The sequence below is a fragment of the Perognathus longimembris genome, chromosome 2 (genome assembly GCF_023159225.1).
Source record: "Perognathus longimembris pacificus isolate PPM17 chromosome 2, ASM2315922v1, whole genome shotgun sequence".
Classification (NCBI taxonomy): Eukaryota; Metazoa; Chordata; class Mammalia; order Rodentia; family Heteromyidae; genus Perognathus; species Perognathus longimembris.
Window position 1 is genome coordinate 104,798,183 of NC_063162.1, and position 20,842 is coordinate 104,819,024.

The following is a 20,842-nucleotide window of genomic DNA, read 5'->3' on the forward strand; positions in this document are numbered from 1 at the left end:
TCTTTTAAAACAGAAACCATAAGATGGAAGGAATGTAGTCTTGATTTTTTTCTTTAACATTTAATTTTTAAAAGGGGTTACCATTTCACATGTCAGTTTATAGGTAGAATTCATCTTGATCAGTATCGTCTTTTACAATGAATGTTTCAATGAGGTGGGAATCACATAATACAAAATCAACCACTTAAACCATTTAACCATTCATGATGGGTAAACACGACCTGTATTTAGTTCCAAACATTTTTATTAACTTAAAAAGAAAGTCCATATCCAGTAAGTAGCTGCCCCCATATCACCCCGCTCTTGGCTCCTGGCATCACCAACCTGTTTTCTGCCTCTGGGACTGATCTATGCAGAATCTTTTCTACCTGGCTTCTTTCATTCTACATATTTGTCTTTCTTTTCACAGCTTTATTGCTATTTATAACATCATTTCATGTAGATATACTGCATTGTATTTATTCATTTTTCTGTTGATGGATATATGGAATTTGGGCTCAAATTCTTTCTCTCTCTCTCTCTCTCTTTTTTTTTTTTTTTTGCCAGTCCTGGAGCTTGAAATCAGGGCCTGAGCACTGTCTCTGGCTTCCTTTTTTTTTTTTTTTTTTTTTTTTTGGCCAGCCCTGGGCCTTGGACTCAGGGCCTGAGCACTGTCCCTGGCTTCCTTTTTGCTCAAGGGTAGCACTCTGCCACTTGAGCCACAGCGCCCCTTCTGGCCATTTTCTGTATATTTGGTGCTGGGGAATCGAACCCAGGGCCTCATGTATACGAGGCAAGCTCTCTCGCCACTAGGCCATATCCCCAGACCCCTGGCTTCCTTTTGCTCAAGGCTGGCGCTCTACCACATGAACCACAGTACCACTTCCAGCCTTTTCTGTCAATGTGGTGCTGAGGAATCGAACCCAGGGATTCATGCATGCTAGGCAAGCACTCTACCGCTAAGCCACATTCCCAGCCCCTCAAATTCTTTCCTGTGATCTGTGCCTGTCATATCGTTCCCCTTGACAGATGAACATATACAACTTTTACATTTTCCTACTGTATCAGACAGCTATTAGGGACTGCACAATTTTAAGTTCCAGACTAAGAGTCTGAAAAAAAAAAGAGCATACAAAATGCAATCCCAGGAAAGACTGCAAGATATCCCATTTGCATGGTACAGGATTCTAGATGGGACTGAGGTTTTTCTGAGATGTGATCAAAGCACCAGTGGAGGAAAAGCTGTGGAAGTCTGGCCTTAGATCCAATGGCAAAATCACATTCATGAAGAGAAGGAAGAAGAGAAATCTATAAAACAAAAATGAGGCCATTTATATAAAAAAGGGATAAACATAAATTATCGAGTAGATTTTCCCTAAGTATTCCCAGGGGAAAAAAGTCCAGGAGAGGTAATGTACATATAAAAACATGAACAACTTGGGAGGAAAGAAAATTGTTGTAACTGGACTCAGCAGATCTGGGCTTAAGTCCAACTCTGCTTTCTCCTCACTTATGACAAAAGGGAATACAATCTTACTGATTTAGTTTCCTCATCTGTAAAATGGGTATATTAACACGTATTTTTTTTAGGAGATACTTGAGAAAACAAAAGGAGGACATGTATATAAAAGTGGTTTGGTTAGCACAATGTCTAGTTATTAGTACTGGAAGGACTTTTCTTATTTTTCTGGGCACAGTTTGCTCCCACAGAAAAGTAAAGAATCAAGAAGCAGAAGTAGAGAGCCATGAGAAGTTTTGTAATTCCTTTCTTTCTTTTTTTCTTTCTTTCTTTACTACAAAAATCGGTCTTTATTCTTAGGAAAATGTAGTCAGAGCTAGCTTCTTTATGCTATACATAAAGTCTTAACATCAGAGGCAGTACAGATCGCACAGAGTTTTTAAACTGATCTCTAAACAAGCACAAACCCACTACTTTGAAGAAGAAGAAAAAAAATGAAGTAATTTGAGGCTTTTGGTGAACGACAGTATACTGCACTCATCTAGTCCAAATCAAAAGGCCTGCAGACACTTTTTTCCGTGAGATGAAAGGAATGAAATAAATATAAATCCTACAGATAAATAAAGGCAAAAATAACTTAAATAAACATAACTATTTTTAATGAAAATACTAGTAGCATTTGAAGAAGTCATATGAGTTGAGGAAAGACCCCTTATCTATCCCCTTCAGTGTGTCTCCAGTGCTGAACACAGTTTCTGGTACAGCAAGGGTTTGCCATAAGAGCTGAATGAATGCTCTTGAGCAACACAACAGTATCAGAGCCAGGGCTAGAAGCCACCTCATTCTGTCATGACACCAACTCCAGGAATAGGAACGGTTGTTTTGACACCATTGAGTTCTTCCTCAATTATCTCAGACCCTAGTCCCTCCCTCCAGCTCTAGTATCCCTAGTAATGATTTCCACACAACAATAAAGTTGTCTTCTTGTTATGTTGAATACACATTCATAACATTTGCTCAAAGAGGGGAAATGGGAGCAACAAAGCTGCACAGCTGAGTGATTGATTAGTCAGAATGCAGCCAAAACTTGGTTTGATCCATCAAGCAGATTATTCTGTTAAAAAGGGGGCTGGGAAGGAACCTCTGAAAAAGAGACTTTCAGCTGAAAATGGAGGACTTAGTTCCCCCACCAAGTTTATATTAGACTGTCCCAAAAGATGTTTGGCTCATATTTTATGACTCAAATATTCCTGCCAGAAAGCTTTAAGCCAAGCCACTATTAGTTATCCTTTCTCTTTGTTCAAATAATGGGAGCAGAAATCTCAAAATAAAATTTTCCCTTTTCAAAAAAAAAGCAAGGCATTTTACCATGCTGAAATCCCAGATTTCATCACATCTGATACCTGTGCATTTCTGGGTAGGATTCATTCCCACAACACCTGCAGTCTGATTTTTCTGCATAATTGTGAGGTGACTTTGACTTCCCTTTACAAACTAGCCTTGCCACCTTGCCCTTTGCTGGGTGGTGGATGGGGAAATTGGCCCATCAGAGAATTTCAAGAAAATTCTCTCCAACCACCAGTGGGTGAGTGGATCTCAAACCATCAGCATGACAAGAAGGAGCTGATTGTGAAGGAAGTGAGTTTTTATGAATCACATGAACGAAAGACCAAAGTGCTAAGTACGAAGGTCCATCTCAAATCCCTCTTTGCATTTCATGGTAGCAAAAAAAAGCGGGGGGAGTACTTAAAACATCCAGGACAACATCTTACCTGCTTCCACTTCCCAGTCCTATTTTATAACTGTGTCTCTGTCAGTTGGTTCAGCTATACAGAAAAGACATGCATGCAGCACCAGACCCGTTGTAACAGCTACAACTATCTACTTAAGTAGACACAACCCAGGCTGTGTTTCTGTTTCATTTCCAGTTTGCTCTCTCTACAGCACTGTATCTAATGACTAAAGGACAGTGTAATGACTTTAATCAGATCCGTCAATGCTTCATCAACTCTCTGTGATAACCTCAAAGGAGCCTGACTTAGCAAGAATTAATTATTGAAGAAGAAAGCAAAGCTTTCTCCCAAAGCATCATGGAACATTCTGTCTTACTACATTCAAGTATACCACAAGCATCTTCAATAGCAATGCTTTCTAGAGTCTATGCTAAGAGACCATGACAAGTTCTCAAATATTATGAGGCTTGGTGGTTGTCCACTTGAGGCCCTGCCAACCTCTCTCCAGATGATATTGTGGTTTCCAGGTTTATATACTTGTCCTGGGCACTTCTACCACTATAGTAAAAATCCTACCTGTTGCTGTGGCCCTCCATCTTTGCCTCAGGTAGAGAAAGATTTGTTCTTATAGCCTGAAGTTCCTATGTCCATAGCCTTTTTGTGTATTTTGTGTCTTTTGCCTTACTACTCATGCCTGATACAGTGTGGCATGGCAAAGCTTTGTTACAGACCAACTGGTTGTTGAATCAATTATAGAATGTAAATTTGAATTTGTAGTTCCAAAGGGGATGATGATCAATATTGTGACTAATATAGCCAGCTGTCAAAGGTTGCTACATTGACATTAGACAGTCAAACATGAAAAAAACAGTCTCAAAAAAAAAACACAACAAAAAAACAGTCTAGTTTTCCAGTGTGAGTGAAGAAGTGGAACACAAGAAGAGTGAAGCCTGCAGCTGCCAGGCAAGCAAGCCTGCTTGCCAATTCTGCACTCACTGCACAGGGACTCAGCTGTGATCTGCCAGACACAGGCTGACCTGTCGAGGCTACACTCTCTTGTTCTCTTCCTCAGCCACTGACCAAATTGTTCCTTGTAGCTTTATCTACTTAATAAACGAGAGAATCACAACCATAACATGTACTTCTTATAACACAATCGCCCACAGAGCTACTTGGGCTGCATGGCAGTTTTATAGCTGCAACTCAAACCTCATGTTTTACTCAGATCCAAAGACCAAAATAAACTTGCGAATAGTTCGTGAAATTCTGTATGGAAGTGACTTCTCATAAGTAATGGAGAAGAAATTTCAGTGTTGTTTTCAGAATTTTAAACATCTTTTCTTCCCTACAAAGTGGGAAAGATTATTTTACCCCAAGATTATCATTTTATCATCTGACTCATCAAGATTTAAAAATTATTGCCAGATGTCTCATTTTAGCTACCTATTAATAACAAAGTAAGTTATCTAATATAATAAAAATCTACATACATTTTGCCTACAAGGAGATTATACTAAGCTGTGGGTCTTAACAATAGGTATTTGTTATACTTCTTATTTTTTAATTTTCAATATGGCCATCTTAATTATATTCAAACTAATAATTATATGACCATTTAAATATAAATCTATGCTATTTGCAAGGTATATAAAAAGGGCTTTACAAATTCTGCAGGTTTTTGGGTTTCTTAGATACAAGTTAAAGTATGGTTCAAAAGAGCTATGTTAAGGTATTCCTTTGGCAGACAAATTGAGAAATAAGAATGTTGGGATCCATCTTCCCCCTTGATGGAAGGGGCTTGATGAACCTCCCCCAGCCCTGGGGAATGCGGCCCTGCTACCCCCTCTGGATTGGAATCCAGAGAAACCGGTTGGGCAAACAGCCCCCAACCCTCTAGCCAGCCTGGCGCCTACCAACCCTGCCCTGGCTCGGCACGCTCGAGTAACGTTAGCCCTTGGGGGTCAGGTGATACCTTTCAGCCTATCGACATCCTGGCCAAACCCCTCCCTCGGAATCATCTCCCCTTGTCCTTGTCTCAATAAAGTTAGTTCGCTCTAAGAAGCTAGCCCCGTTGCCTATGTACGCCAGACTTCTAGCATAAGGAGGCGGGCACATATCTGCGGCAGATCACGTGTGCAACAGGTTGGAGCTATCTCCCCAGTTCCACTCTAGCTTATCTGCAGGTCAGATGACTAGGGGAGAGGGCGTGAAAGGGAGAGTGGAAAGGAAGAAGTAAGAGTCCGAGCCAGGAGGGGCAAAAAAGCTCAACATAAGAACTAGAACATGCCAGAAGAAATCACATCATGATTTTTCTGGCTTGTGACTACATTTCTGCCAGAACTCCTCCTTATTAAAACATATGGAACTAACCCAGATGTCCCCCAATAGATGAATGGATCAAGAAAATGTGGTATAATATTTCTCAGACTCTTCAATGAAATTGAAAGAAAAACTTCACTACCAGACACATTCTATGAAGGCATTATAACCCTCATCCCAAAACCAGGCAGGGGCTCATCATGGAAAGAGAATTATAGACCGATTTCCCTGATGAACATTGATGCAAAAATTCTCACCAAAATTCTGGCTAATCGACTTCAACAGGTCATAAAAAAAACATACACCACGATCAAACTGGATTCATCACAGATGCAAAGTTGGTTCAACATATGCAAGTCAATTAATGTAATCCACCACATCAACCGGAGCAAGGTAAAGAACCACATGGTTATATCTCTAGATGCAGCAAAGGCATTTGATAAAATCCGGCACCCATTTATGCTAAAAGCCCTGGAAAAACTGAGATTCCAGGGAACACTCCTGAATATAATCAAGGCAGTTTATGACAAACCAACAGCAAGCATAATTCTAAGTGGTGTAAAACTAAAGCCATTCCCTTTAAAATCAGGAACAAGACAGGGATGTCCACTCTCTCCCCTGCTCTTCAACATAGTACTAGAATTCCTAGCCAGAGCAATTAGGCAAGAAGAAAATATAAAGGAGATCCAAATAGGAAAAGATGAAGTTAAACTGTCTCTCTTCGCAGATGACATGATCCTATACCTAAAGAACCCCACAGACTCTACTCCCAAGCTACTAGAGCTGATCCAAAACTTTGGTAAAGTTGCAGGACATAAAATAAACCCTCAAAAATCAATGGCCTTTCTATGTGCTAATGACCTGAACACCGAGGCTGAAATCAGGAAAGCAACTCCTTTTGCAATGGTCTCAAAAAACATAAAATACCTAGAAATAACCTTAACCAAAGAAGTGAAAGACCGCTATGATGAGAACTTTAAAAACATGAAAAACGAAATTAAGGGAGAACTAAGGAAATGGAAAAACCTCCCATGCTCCTGGATTGGGAGGATTAATATAATCAAAATGGCAATATTGCCAAAGGCTAACTACAAATTCAATGCAATACCCATTAATATCTCAACACCAGTTTTTAATAAAATAAAGGAAGCAATCCAGAAACTCATATGGAACAATAAAAGACCCAGAATAGCAAAAACAATCCTAAGCAGAAAGAACAGTGCTGGAGGAATTACAATACCCAACTTCAAGCTGTATTATAAAGCTATAGTAATAAAAACAGCTTGGTATTGGCACCGGAACAGGCCTGAAGACCAATGGAACAGAATTGAAGACCCAGAAATGAATCCACAGAACTATGCCTACTTAATCTTTGATAAAGGAGCTAAAAAAAGAGTCTGGAAGAAAGATAGCCTCTTTAACAAATGGTGCTGGCAAAACTGGTTCAACACATGCAACAAACTAAAACTAGATCCTTATATATCACCCTGCACCAAAATCAATTCCAAATGGATCAAAGACCTCGAAATCAAAACTGATACCCTGAAAACACTAAAAGAAGGAGTAGGAGAAACACTTGGGCTTCTTGGCACAGGATGGAACTTCCTTAACAAAGACCCCGAAAGGCTACAAATCAAAGAAAGGATGGACAAATGGGACTGCATCAAACTGCAGAGCTTCTGCAGGGCAAAGAACATATCTCGCAAGAAAAACAGAAAGCCCACAGATTGGGAGAAGATCTTTACCAGCCATACAACAGACAAAGGCCTCATATCTAAAATATATGCAGAACTAAAAAAATTACATTCCTCCCAAACAAAACCACAAAGAACCAATAGCCCTCCCAACAAGTGGGCTAGAGACTTAAAAAGAGACTTCTCTGCTGAGGAAATGAGAATGGCCAAGAGACATATGAAAAAGTGCTGTACATCACTGACCATAAAAGAAATGTAAATCAAAACAACATTGAGATTCCATCTCACCCCAGTAAGAATGTCCTATATCAAGAAAACTAACAATAACAACTGATGGAGGGGAAGTGGCCAAAAGGGAACCCTACTTCATTGTTGGTGAGAATGTAAGCTGGTTCAGCCACTCTGGCAAGCAGTATGGAGATTCCTCAGAAGGCTAAACATAGAGCTCCCCTATGTCCCAGCAGCCCCACTTTTGGGCATCTATCCAAAAGATCACAAACAACAACACATGAAAGCCACCAGCACAACAATGTTCATCGCAGCACAATTTGTCATAGCTAAAATATGGAACCAACCCAGATGCCCCTCAGTAGATTAATGGATCAGGAAAATATGGTACATATACACAATGGAATTTTACACCTCTGTCAGAAAGAATGATATTGCGCCATTCATAAGGAAATGGAAGGACTTGGAAAAAATTATACTATGTGAAGTGAGCCAGACCCAAAGAAACATGGACTCTATGGTCTCCCTCATAGGGAATAATTAGCACAGGTTTGGGCTAGTCACAACAGAGGATCACAAGAGCCCAATTGCTATGCCCTTATGAACACATAAGATGATGCTAAGTGAAATGAATTCCATGTTATGGAAACGATTGTTATATCACTGTTGTAACTACTTTCAACGTGCTATGTGTAACCGTAGCTTCTATTATTGATGATATTCCTGTATCACCTTCCTGTGGTTGTACCTGCACTATCTCTGTATCTTATGTGAGTACATTGGAAACCGTGTATACTGGTATTAGAACTAGGAAACTGAAACGGAATACCAAAATCGGGAGACACAGGGTAAAAAAGACAAACGACTACAAAAGCAATACTTGCAAAACTGTTTGGTGTAAATGAACTGAACAACTCATGGGGGGAAACCGAGAGGGGGGAGGGAGGAAAGAGGGAGGAGGTAACAAACAGTACAAGAAATGTATCCATTGCCTAACATATGAAACTGTAATGTCTCTGTACATCAGTTTGACAATAAAAATTTTTTTTAAAAAGAAAGAAAATGTGGTATATATACACAACAGAATTCTATGCGTCCATCAGAAAGAATGACATTGCCCCATTTGTAAGGAAATGGAAAGAGTTGGGGGAAAACCCCATTAAGTTAAGTAAGCCAGACCCAAAGAAACATAGTTTCCATGGTTTCCCTCATTTTTAATAACTAGCATATATCTAGGATAGTCCTAGCAGAAGACTAGCTCAATAGCTATGTAATATGATCATACAAGATGATGTTAAGTGAAATGAACTAAAAGGTATGGAAACAAGAGGTTTTTTTCATTAGTATTATTGTTTTTAATGTACTCTATGAAGCTTTTTTTCTTTCATTTTTCTTTCCTATGATTATCCCCTGTTGTCACTGTATGTGACTTTGGTACCTTGGGTGTTGTGTTTACCTTTATCTGAATTAGGGAAAGGAAGGGGACCATCAAAATGGTGAGACAAAGGATAAAGGGTAAACCAAAGCAACAGTGATATTCATAAGACAATACGTTGGAAATGAACTGTATAACTTGGAGGGGGCAGACTAGGAGGAGGGAAGGTGGGAAAAAAATGAAGGAAGGGGTAACAAGTTTGACAAGAATTGTACTCACTACCTCATGTATATAACTGTAACACCTGTGTACATCACCTTGACAATAAAATTAAATAAAAAAGATAAAAGATATGACCATGTGATATATTTTTCAAATTCAATATTATTCACTACACATAGTATTTCATTTTACAAACAATAGCCAAGTGGTTACAAACCTGGTCTTCAGCATTACATAAATCATCATTTTAATTTTAGCTATACACTTTCTGTGTGATCTCAGGCAAGTTACTTTGTCTTACTATCAGTTTCAGTGCTGGATGGATCCCCCTCAGAGTATTTGTGAGAACAAGTTAAATTTGACTTAAAAATATACATATGACTGATAGTTTTGTGCCAGTGGCTCATGCCTATAATTCTAGCTAATCAGAGGTTAAGATCTGAGGATCATGGTTTGAAACCAGACTAAGAAGGAAAGTCTATGAGACGCTTATCTCCTAATTACTACCAAGAGCCAGGAGGAGTGGAGCTCTGGCTCAAGTTGGTAGAGAACTAGTCTTGAGGAATAAAGCTATAGTAATAAAAACAGCTTGGTATTGGCACCAGAACAGGCCTGAAGACCAATGGAACAGAATTGAAGACCCAGAAATGAACCCACAGAACTATGCCTACTTAATCTTTGATAAAGGAGCCAAAACAATAGTCTGGAAGAAAGATAGCCTCTTTAACAAATGGTGCTGGCAAAACTGGTTCAACACATGCAACAAACTAAAACTAGATCCTTATATATCACCCTGCACCAAAATCAATTCCAAATGGATCAAAGACCTCGAAATCAAAACTGATACCCTGAAAACACTAAAAGAAGGAGTAGGAGAAACACTTGGGCTTCTTGGCACAGGATGGAACTTCCTTAACAAAGACCCCGAAAGGCTACAAATCAAAGAAAGGATGGACAAATGGGACTGCATCAAACTGCAGAGCTTCTGCAGGGCAAAGAACATATCTCGCAAGATAAACAGAAAGCCCACAGATTGGGAAAATATCTTTACCGGCCATACAACAGACAAAGGCCTCATATCTAAAATATATGTAGAACTAAAAAAATTACATTCCTCCCAAACAAAACCACAAAGAACCAATAGCCCCCTCATCAAGTGGGCTAGAGACTTAAAAAGAGACTTCTCTGCTGAGGAAATGAGAATGGCCAAGAGACATATGAAAAAGTGCTGTACATCACTGACCATAAAAGAAATGTAAATCAAAACAACATTGAGATTCCATCTCACTCCAGTAAGAATGTCCTATATCAAGAAAACTAACAATAACAACTGTTGGAGGGGAAGTGGCCAAAAGGGAACCCTACTTCATTGTTGGTGAGAATGTAAGCTGGTTCAGCCACTCTGGCAAGCAGTATGGAGATTCCTCAGAAGGCTAAACATAGAGCTCCCCTATGACCCAGCAGCCTCACTTTTGGGTATATATCCAAAAGACCACAAACATAATCACATGAAAGCCACCAGCACAACAGTGTTCATTGCAGCACAATTTGTCATAGCTAGAATCTGGAACCAACCCAGATGCCCCTTAGTAGATGAGTGGATCAGGAAAATGTACATATACAAAATGCAATTTTATGCCTCTATCAGAAAGAATGACATTGCCCCATTTGTAAGGAAATGGAAGGACTTGGAAAAAATTATACTAAGTGAAGTGATCCAGACCCAAAGAAACATGGACTATACGGTCTCCTTTATAGGGAATAATTAGCACAGGTTTAGGCAAGTCACAGCAGAGTATCACAGGAGCCCAATAGCTACACCCTTATGAACACATAAGATAATGCTAAGTGAAATGAACTCCATGTTATGGAAACGATTGTTATATCACAGTTGTAACTATTTTCAATGTGCCATATGTAACTGTAGCCTCTATTATTGATGATATTCCTGTATCACCTTCCTGTGGTTGTACCTGCAGTATCTCTGTATCTTATCTGAGTATTTTGGAAACCGGGTATACTGGTATTAGAACTAGGAAATTGGAAGGGAACACCAAAATCGAGAGACATAGGGTAAAAAAAAGACAAACAACTACAAAAGCAATACTTACAAACTGTTTGGTGAAAATGAACTGAACAACTGAAGAACTCATGGGGGGGGGGAATGGGAAGGGGGAGGGAATGAGGGACGAGGTAACAAACAGTACAAGAAATGTATCCAATGCCTAATGTATGAAACTGTAACCTCTCTGTAATCCAGTTTGATAATAAAAATATATATTAAAAAAAACTAAACTCAGGGATAGCACCCAGGCCCTGAGTTCAAGCTCTAGGACTGGCACACACAAACACAGACATAGACACACACACACACACTCACACACACACACCCCAAAAAATTGTAGCTGTTAAAATTTTCAAGAACTTCACATCTAAATAATGAAATCATAGAAACTTAAATCAGAAAGTCTAATAAGAACAAAGTCAATGCATATACCAATTCATTACTTCCTAATTATGTTTCCACATTGCCTTTATTTATGCTATTGAGCAAACTTATGTCTACTGTCTCTATGGTGATGTCTGATATCATACAGTGTCATTTCATCTGTCTTCCCACCTCCCCATCTAGTGAACCCTCCCCAGTAGCTTGGAATAGGCCCTGGCAGGAGGATTTATAACACAGAATTCTACAACTACTAACAAACATGGCTTTCACACCCTTTATTAGTGGACAGAATACAAAAAAAAATAAAATCAAGACACTATAAGAGAATTATGACTCAATGTAAATGTTAATAGTTCATTTTGACTCATCATCAGCTCTTCACTACTAACTGGTCAATTAATCTTTATTGTTAACACTCTCCGATCTATACCTCTACTCTCAGCTGCTCCCAACGATCAGACTTTACTTTCAATGATTCTTGTCATTTACACCAGATGTATAGAGAACCTCAAATTCAGTCATTCTAAAACAAATCTCACTGTTCTTTCTCCCCAACATTTTTGTTTTTCTCCTCCTTTCTGGTTACTTTGGTTAGTCACATGTAGAGGCATAAAATCCTAAAATTGAAAAGGACCATGGAGGTAAATCTAGCCCAGCCTATATACTACAGATGAAAGCTGAAAACAACAATAAATGTCAGTGGGCACAAAGTGGTCAGTGGCAGAGTAAGAATAACAGATTTCCAGGTCTCCCAACTTCAGTTTTGGGCTTCTTCACCATCCTGATAGGAGAAAAGGAAAGAAAGAGGAATGAAAGGAAATCCCTTCCCAGTTTTGACTTGCTTATGTAATGACCATTCAACTTGGCCAGTGCACTCGTCCCTAGACATGCCTATGTGGCTTTCTCTCAACTGTACCACAAACCCCAGAGGTGAAGAAATAAGACCTTCCATGATCTATGCCTCTCTGAAGAAGTTGGACTCTACGTGGTCCTCAGTAAACTGAAGTAACCTTGGAATTTGGCAGTTTTCAACTCGCACAGTTTTCTTTTCAGTTTCATGGGTTCCAGAGAGATCTGTCTATATAAGAACTACAGATAAAGCCTTCCTATTGCATTTGAGCAATACAATGGTTAAATATTTCTAGGATGTTCTTTTCAGTTTTGCTGATTTGTGTGTCATGACTAAAATATATAACTGATGAAAAGAACTTCCATCTTAGTATTTCATAGTATCTTAGGCTCTTTTTCCTTCCTCTGTAACTTTGGGGAAATGTACTGACCCAGTCCTTACCAAGAAGAGATCACCCAACCTTGCTTTAGCAAGCTGCCAACATCCCAGCTACTTTACAGGATACCCGAGCTTCCACCTGTAACACCTGCTAGCCATTCCTGAAACTGGAAGCAGTTCCATTCATTCACTAACTCATTAGATACTCCTCAAGTCCCTACTGTGCATCATGAATTGTATTGTGTGTTAACATCAATGTCCTAAGATAAATAAGGTAAGATCTTTGCCACCAGGAGTTCACAATGGGGAGGTAAACAGATGAATAAGAAAACCATTGGCTGAGTTTACAAGCATTTTGTTTTTCTTCTGGAGGTACTGATGTGGATTAAATTATTACCAGCAGTGGCTTCTAGAAGACCAGGTGGCTATGGAATCTCCTGCATTGACCAATTTGTTCACTTATTTTCAATGAAGATTTAATTTAATGATCATTTATTATGTACAAGGAACTGTTAAAATTGCATATAGAGAATGTATAGTGAAAGGTGCCATGATCGAGATATACACAGGAGATATAGCCCAGCTGAGGGTAGGACAGTAGAGGGGTCAAGAGGACTTCCTAGGAAAGATGGTGATTGAACAATGCCTTGAAGGCTGCCAGACAGGAGACAGAGGTAGTATGGGAATGTCTAGGCAGAGGCCAAAGGGCAAGACTAGAGGAAAAAATGGCCCTGGAAATGAAAAATAGGGGAGCTACAGGGACTAAAAGATTATGGCAAGCTCTGCTACTTTCCCATTTAACTATCCTAAATGCGTACATGTCCAAACTCCTCACGCTTCATCCAGTCCACACACGGTTGTTTCTGAACTTTTGCGCTTCCAGGAAAATATCCTGGCATCAGAGCTTGGCAGGGCTGTGGCCTTCCTTAGAACCAGGAGCCACTGCCCTCCCAATTTATGTACAAGAAGGATGGTTTCATCCTCTCCACTGAAACTGTTAATCCTACCCATGTTTTGTTTTTTTTTTTAAATTGAGGGATACTGAGAGAAGCAAGAACCTATCCAAAAGAGTTCTGAAATTAACAGGGCATAAATATGTATCTCATTGGTGCATTTTAGCTGGTGACTTTTTAATCCATTTACATATTCAGGCATTTGTGGGGATAAGAAAGATTTAAAGAAAGTTAATCATATAGATATCTGCATAAAGAAAGTTACAAGCAGGCAGAAGAGCCTGTACCAAAAACTCCAAGGTAGGAACTTGCTTCTGTGTTTCTACAGAACAAGAAGAAAGCCAATATGGCTATAGTGGAGTTGGCGAGAGATGTCAGAGAAATGACTTCAGAGAGGCAACTGGAGGTCAGGGATTACACCGGGCCATGGAGCCTAAGAGGTCCTCCCAAGGCTTGCTTTCATAGCGTCAACAGGGAGCCTTGTCAGGTATTTGAACAGAAGACTCATATTTGAGCTTTTAAAAGGTGTCTCTCAAGATGTTGAGAGTAGACATATAGAAAGCAAATGAGAGATGAGGAGAAGAGCTAGGAGGCTACAGGGTGTAGGAAAGATAGAGTGGCAACTGAGCCACATAGATTCTGCAGGAATAGGTGATCAGATTTCCTAACAGAATAGAAATAGGAATGGTGGAGAGAAGCAGAGATGAAGACAGAGACAGAGGGAGAGAGACAAGGCTGACTTCTTGGCTTCATAGGCCTGCTACAACAAAGCTTACAGCAAACGAGGTGGCCTAAACCACAGAAACTTATCCTCACAGTTCTGGAGACTCAAAGTCTGTGATCAAGGTGCAGGTGGGGCTGGTTCCTTCTGAGAGCAGTGTGTGAAGTGAAGCTCATCATTGGGTTCTGACAGTTGGATAGAAATATTTGATCTTACTGTGAGAAAGAATGCAAAGTGACTTAAATAGTTACTGCTGGCTTTGGAAAAGCTTAAGCCAGGTGCTGGTAATCCTAACTCATGCCAGTAATCATAGGAGACTGAGATCTGAGGATCACAGTTTGAAGACAGCCTGGGCAGGAAAGTCTATGAGACTCTTATCTCCAATTAAATCACATAAAAGTCTGGAAGTATCACTGTGGTTCAAGTGGTAGAGTGCTAGCCTTGAGCAAAAGGAGCTCAGGGACAGCATCCAGGCCCAGAGTTCAAGCCTCAGGACCAGCAAAAAGGAAGAAAGGAAGGAAGGAAGGAAGGAAGGAAGGAAGGAAGGAAGGAAGGAAGGAAGGAAGGAAGGAAGGAAGGAAAGGAGGAAAGGAGGAAGGAAGGAAGGAAGGAGGGAAGGAAGGAAGGAAGGAAGGAAGGAAGGAAGGAAGGAAGGAAGGAAAGAAGGAAGGAAGGAAGGAAAGAAAGAAAGAAAAAAGAAAAAGGAAGGGAAGGAGGGAGGGCACTTAGCACAGAAACCCACTCCAGGGGTAAGTCTTCATATCCCTCTTTCAATAGTCTTTAAAAATAGTGAGACTAAGAAAATAAATTATATGGGTAAATACAGAGCAAGTATGGGGAACCACTACATTCACTTTCCTATAGAAACTACATTTCTGATCTAAATTATAAAACTGTCAGTAGAATTGGCACAACAAATTGGAAAACAATATCAACAAAAGCTATTCAGATACATACCTGATTACTCAATCATTTGACTCCTATGCATACACTCAACAGAAATGTATGTTATGCTCATGTGTATGTGTGGGTATCTGTTCCTGTTACCTGTACACTTATCTGTGTGTATGTTAAGCTTTGGCAAAATTTACCCCAAAACTTACCCCTGGCCCTTAGTTTTGTTCTGGAGAACAGTTCACCACAAAGCCCAACCAGAAATATTCTTTCTTGAGGAACCCTTCTCCACTGTTGGTGGGAGTGCAAATTAGTACAACCACTTTGGAGAACAGTATGGAGGTTCCTCAAAAAGCTCAACATAGACCTACCCTATGACCCAGCCATACCACTCCTAGGTATCTATCCTGAACAACAGGTCTCAGGATATCAAAAAGACATCTGCACTCCCATGTTTATTGCTGCACAATTCACAATAGCCAAAATATGGAAACAACTCAGATGCGCCTCTACAGATGAATGGATCCAAAAAATGTGGTACCTATACATAGTGGAATACTACATAGCGATTAGAAATGATGAAATATTGGTATTTGCAAGGAAATGGTCAGAACTTGAACAAATAATGTTGATCAAGACAAGCCTAGAACACAGAAAACAAAGGGGCATGATCTCCTTGATATGTGACTGTTAAGGTGGGGGGAGGGGGAGACAGTAAAGACCAGGTCTGTGAAACAAAAAACTTCTTGTCAGATGGTATTTCCCACAGGTTTGGGTCAGCGACCTTGCATTATGTAACTAAAACCAAACAACTACTAAACATAAAAAGGTCCAAAATAGACCTCTCAGTGGATCACAATAGGTCAAAAGCTATGTATGTATGATCATATAAGTCAAGGATAAGCAAACTCTATTGTTGACGTTATATTTAAAGTTCTAGGTGAATTTCCTTTGGTGTATGCCACGTGGCTACTGTACATGTTTTTGGTACACTGTGTATTGTATATATGCCTACCTGATCTAGGGAAGGGAAAGAAAAATGAGGGTGTAAGATATCACAAGAAATGTATACACTGCCCTATTATGTAACTGTACCCCTTTTGCACAACATCTTGTCAACAAAATTTAATTAATAAATAAATTTAAAAAAAAATAATAAAAAGAAATATTCTTTCTTAATCCCCACTGAATGCTAAACAGAAATAACAGCCTTACCACAGCTGTGCCAGTTTTTTATGGCTTCATTTTCTCCCACTGCAGACAAACTTTTCCCACAGTGCATAGCCTAACTTATGTAGACTCCAGGTCTTACAATCTCAGAGTTCAATACCTTCAGAAGATTCTGGATTCTTCGCTAGAAAAATCCTAGTCACAGAGGGTGAAATTTATGACTGGCATTAGACACTAATACCTATATCTAATAAGTAGCTGAGGTGATCGGACACTCATGATGCACCAGCCACTGTTATGAGCATCTTAGCTGTGTCAAATCATTTCATTAGCACAACACATTCATGAGGTAGATCCTAGTATTTTTCATGTTTCAAAGATAAAGAAACTGGAGTACACAGTGATGATACACTGTCCCATTTCCACAAGGTATGGATATAGGTACACCAGAATTTGCCCTTTGAATCACTGCGGTGCTACTCTCCCTGCTGTAAATAACAGCCAAACCACCAACCCCCCCACCACAAAGGATAGTAAGTCAGCAGGGTTCCAAACCAAGGCATGGTATGCAAATCGATCACCATCCCATACTTAATAGAATATTAGTTTTACTCGTTGAACCAAGCATTAAGTCAAGTACTCAATGAAGACCTGATAAATGTACACCATGAGTCAAATCAATCATCATATCTTAGAGTATAACACACACACTCATTGTTGCCAAATGCCCCTCAGACCCTAGATAGCAAGAAACAGAGGAAGGATACCTTGTTTACATGATGAAATTGCTTTATGTCTCTAAAAGGTCTTCTCAGATTATGTTTAAGTATGGTTTAAGTTTTCTTAACCTAAATTACAATTTATAACTTAAGGAAAATGCAAACTAACAGAGAAAATGAATTAAATTCACTTAACTCATTTTGAACAAAATTATTGTCAAATGGATATAGAGTGATCAAAGAAGTATAAACTAAAAAATGCAGCATGTCATCTCGGTACTAGGGTTCATGCCTCTAATTATAGCTACTCAGAAGACTGAAACCGTGAGGATCTCACAGAATTTCAAGCCAGCCTGAGCAGAAAAGTCCACAAGATTCTATGGCCAGGTAAACCAGCAAAATGCCAGGCTGGAAATATGATTCAAGTGGTAAGCATCATCTGTGAGCAATAAAGCAGAGTGAAAGCTGGATGCCTTGAATTCAAGCTCCATTACTGGCACATGCAAAAAACACAGTGCAGTGTTCAGTGTCAAATTGACAAAAGCTTTTATAGTTTGTTTATGAAAATACCAAACCTTTTTTCATATTGATACTAAGTATAAATTAACAAGCTTTGAGGAATATGAATGGCCTTAAAAATACTTTATCCTCTGATCAACAGTTTCATTTCTAAAAACTACTGTCCCAAAATGCATAGATGTATATACAGAATGTTACTGTAAGAATCTTCCTTTTAGGTTACTTAATTATGATAAAAATTGGTATATTAATAATAAATGGTCAAATAAATATTGATATTTTAATAGAATACTAGCTACCTACTAAAAGTCCCAGATGAATATTTGATAAAACAGAGAGATGTGCTCTTAATAGAATACTAAATTAAAGGCAGATATACTAGATAATACACAGTAACTGAAAAGAGACCAACATGCATACAGAAAAGACCAGAGATCTATGTCCTCAGATTTGAATATCATTTCATTATTTCTGAGTTCAAAATTTCAAGTAATTTAAATTCATTTTCTTCTTGTAAATATTTTCAAACGTTTTTATATTTAACAAGAAAAAAGTCAAATATTGGACTAAGAAACAAACAAAAAAAAAGAATGAAATTTCAAGTAACAAAACAGAGCTAGAGGCCTGCCAGTCAAGTATGAGGAGAGACTTTTGGAAAAGAAACTGAGTAGAGAAACTATCTCAATGATGGCACTCAGGTACTCGAGCAAGTTCTGGTACTCATTAGCAAAGCTATCCTGTTACCTAATTCATCTAGAGTGTTTATGTAATTCCAGAGAAATGAAGAATACTTACAGAACATATGTAATTGACTTGTTACTTTTCATAACAGTTTTCCATCATCTATTTAACTTTTTTCAGAAAAGTATGGTTCTCATTCTTTCACAAGATTGTATAGATAATCTTTGCCTTTTGGGGGATAGCAGTGACTGCACTGAAGTCTCCTCCTTGACATAGTTTATGGCATAGCTCCAAAGAAACACGCGTGACCCTTCCTGGTACATGTCGTGCAGCAAGGAGTCAACCAACACTAAGGAGGAGTCTTTAGATGCAAGCTCCTACTCCCAGATCTTTTTGTCTCCTTGGGACCTTATGACTTCCTAGTGCAGTCGCCAATTTAGAAAATAGAGTCTAGCTTCCAAAATAGGAGACACTGACTTATAGGGGAAAATATTACATCTGCATTCTATCAAATTCCTTCTTTGAAATCAGAGCTGGAGAAGTAGAGTTCCCCCCAGAGGATGTAAGAATTCACTCAGAACAGTGACAGACAGCCTTAGGGGGCCTTGATGGAGTCACAGAAGCAGTTATAGTCAGATCTGTGCACAATGACCCCATTCTCACTCTTGTGAGTCTAGAAGAACTCCGGTTCCAATGGCTGAGCTCCCAGTGACTGACATGTACAGGTAAATCTTTATGAACTCTTAAACACACTGACATGCTTTGCATAATAATATGAAATACTAAATACCTTGTTGTTTTTTTAATGAAAGGACAGTTAGGAATACAGTTCTATTCTTTATACCTTCAGACCAAACTAAAACACTGACTGAGTCCAGGCAGGCAATGAACTAAGTGGCAGCATGTGCACTGCATATCCTCTCCTCCCCAGCGGAGGGGAGGCTGCAATCTGGGGAAATAATGCTCCATCCGAAGGGGAAGAGGCTGACTCAGTTCCAGCCTCTTGCTGTCACATGGGGTACAAGCTCAATCCTGCAAGTTCTTCCCACTGTCTGTTGGTCTATTTTTCTGTTAACTCCAAAATGTTAATTATTGGTGCAAAATGTAAAGAGTGACCATGTATGCTTTGTATGCACATCTGAGCAGTGGATCATGGATGTGAGACCTTTCATTTAGGTACTACTATGCCTGAAAAATTTTGGAACTCCCTTGGAGCTCTGTGTGTGTGTGTGTGTGTGTGTGTGTGTGTGTGTGTGTGTGTGTGTGTGTGTGTTCTTGGTACAATAATTACTGTGTGGTAACTGAGAACAAAGAGAAGTCATACAGTGGGAGGGACTTAAAGCACGGAAGTGAACCAATAGAAAAACACAGCAGGATATCTAGTTAAGGGAGGTTGACCAACAAGATTTGCCAAGCATATTAAATAATGCCTGAATTTGCAAATATTTTTCTCTGTGATTACACCATCTGTGTTTGTTAATTGGTGCTTATCAAAGTTAGGCTGCTACCTCCCACCGATTGGGAGTGGCTTCTTTGCCACTTATATATCCAAAGGATTGCTCCCAGGTCTTCTAAGAAGAGAAGACATTTCTGGGTCATAAAATCATCAAGAAGTTTTGAGAGGCAAAAAGAAAAAGATTTACATCTCAGAGGAAGTGAAGAAAGCATGTGAAATTCCAAGTTTCTAAAATAAATGCTCTAAGAAGGAGGGTCAGAGGCCTAACACCAGGAAGAAGTCTCTGAAGTTTAGTCAAGCTGAGACAATGTTAAGATTGTCTCAGTCATAAAGCATGGTCAATATCAGCAACTTACCAAGCTTAATATCAGTGGGCCAGCTTTGAAGAGATACAAATTCTAGATATTTTCAACCTTAGGTGAGCGTTGAAAATGTCTAAACTTTATGTTTCTTGAAAACTTAAAGAAATATAATACAACAGGAGACCTTAATCTGGCAGTCGTGGTTGCCTGGTGAAAACTCTATCCTTGCGAGAATGTGGAGGACAAGCCTCTTTGATGCCCTGTTTTCTCTGCCATACCGTCTGCACCAGGGTGCCTGCCTGCCATGGTCTCTACTGACAGGAGCCTATAAGCACACCAGTATCCTGGACTTTCAGCCTGCTCTGCAACCCTGGACAATTTATTTGACCACCTTGAGCTTTTGTCTCTTTCTTTGTAAGTAGAAGCAATGAACATAACCACAGGACATGATATGAGGAATAATCTTATCTGTGGATAGCACACAGTATAGACACTGTCAATAACAAAAAGCTACAGCTAGTTATCAGTCTCAGCTGTTTCTCACCTGTGCTATACCAGTCATAAAGAATGAGGAACTTATTATGACATCCATGTCAGCAAAATACATGGAGAATAAAAGATAAGTTAAGAAGAATTAAGCCTTCAACCTATCAGAACAGAAGACACTAGCCAGTTGTGAGGCAGTAACTATGTTTCAGAAGCCCTATGTCTTATCCCCTACAACTTCTCCCAACTTCTTTC

General features: G+C 39.3%; 1 protein-coding gene across 1 annotated transcript in view; it reads right to left on the minus strand.

Moving 5' to 3' along the window:
* The window catches only part of LOC125346931 (dynein regulatory complex subunit 6-like), a 103,687-nt gene that overhangs the window by 41,983 nt on the left and 40,862 nt on the right, over positions 1-20,842 (minus strand). The window lies entirely within an intron of this gene.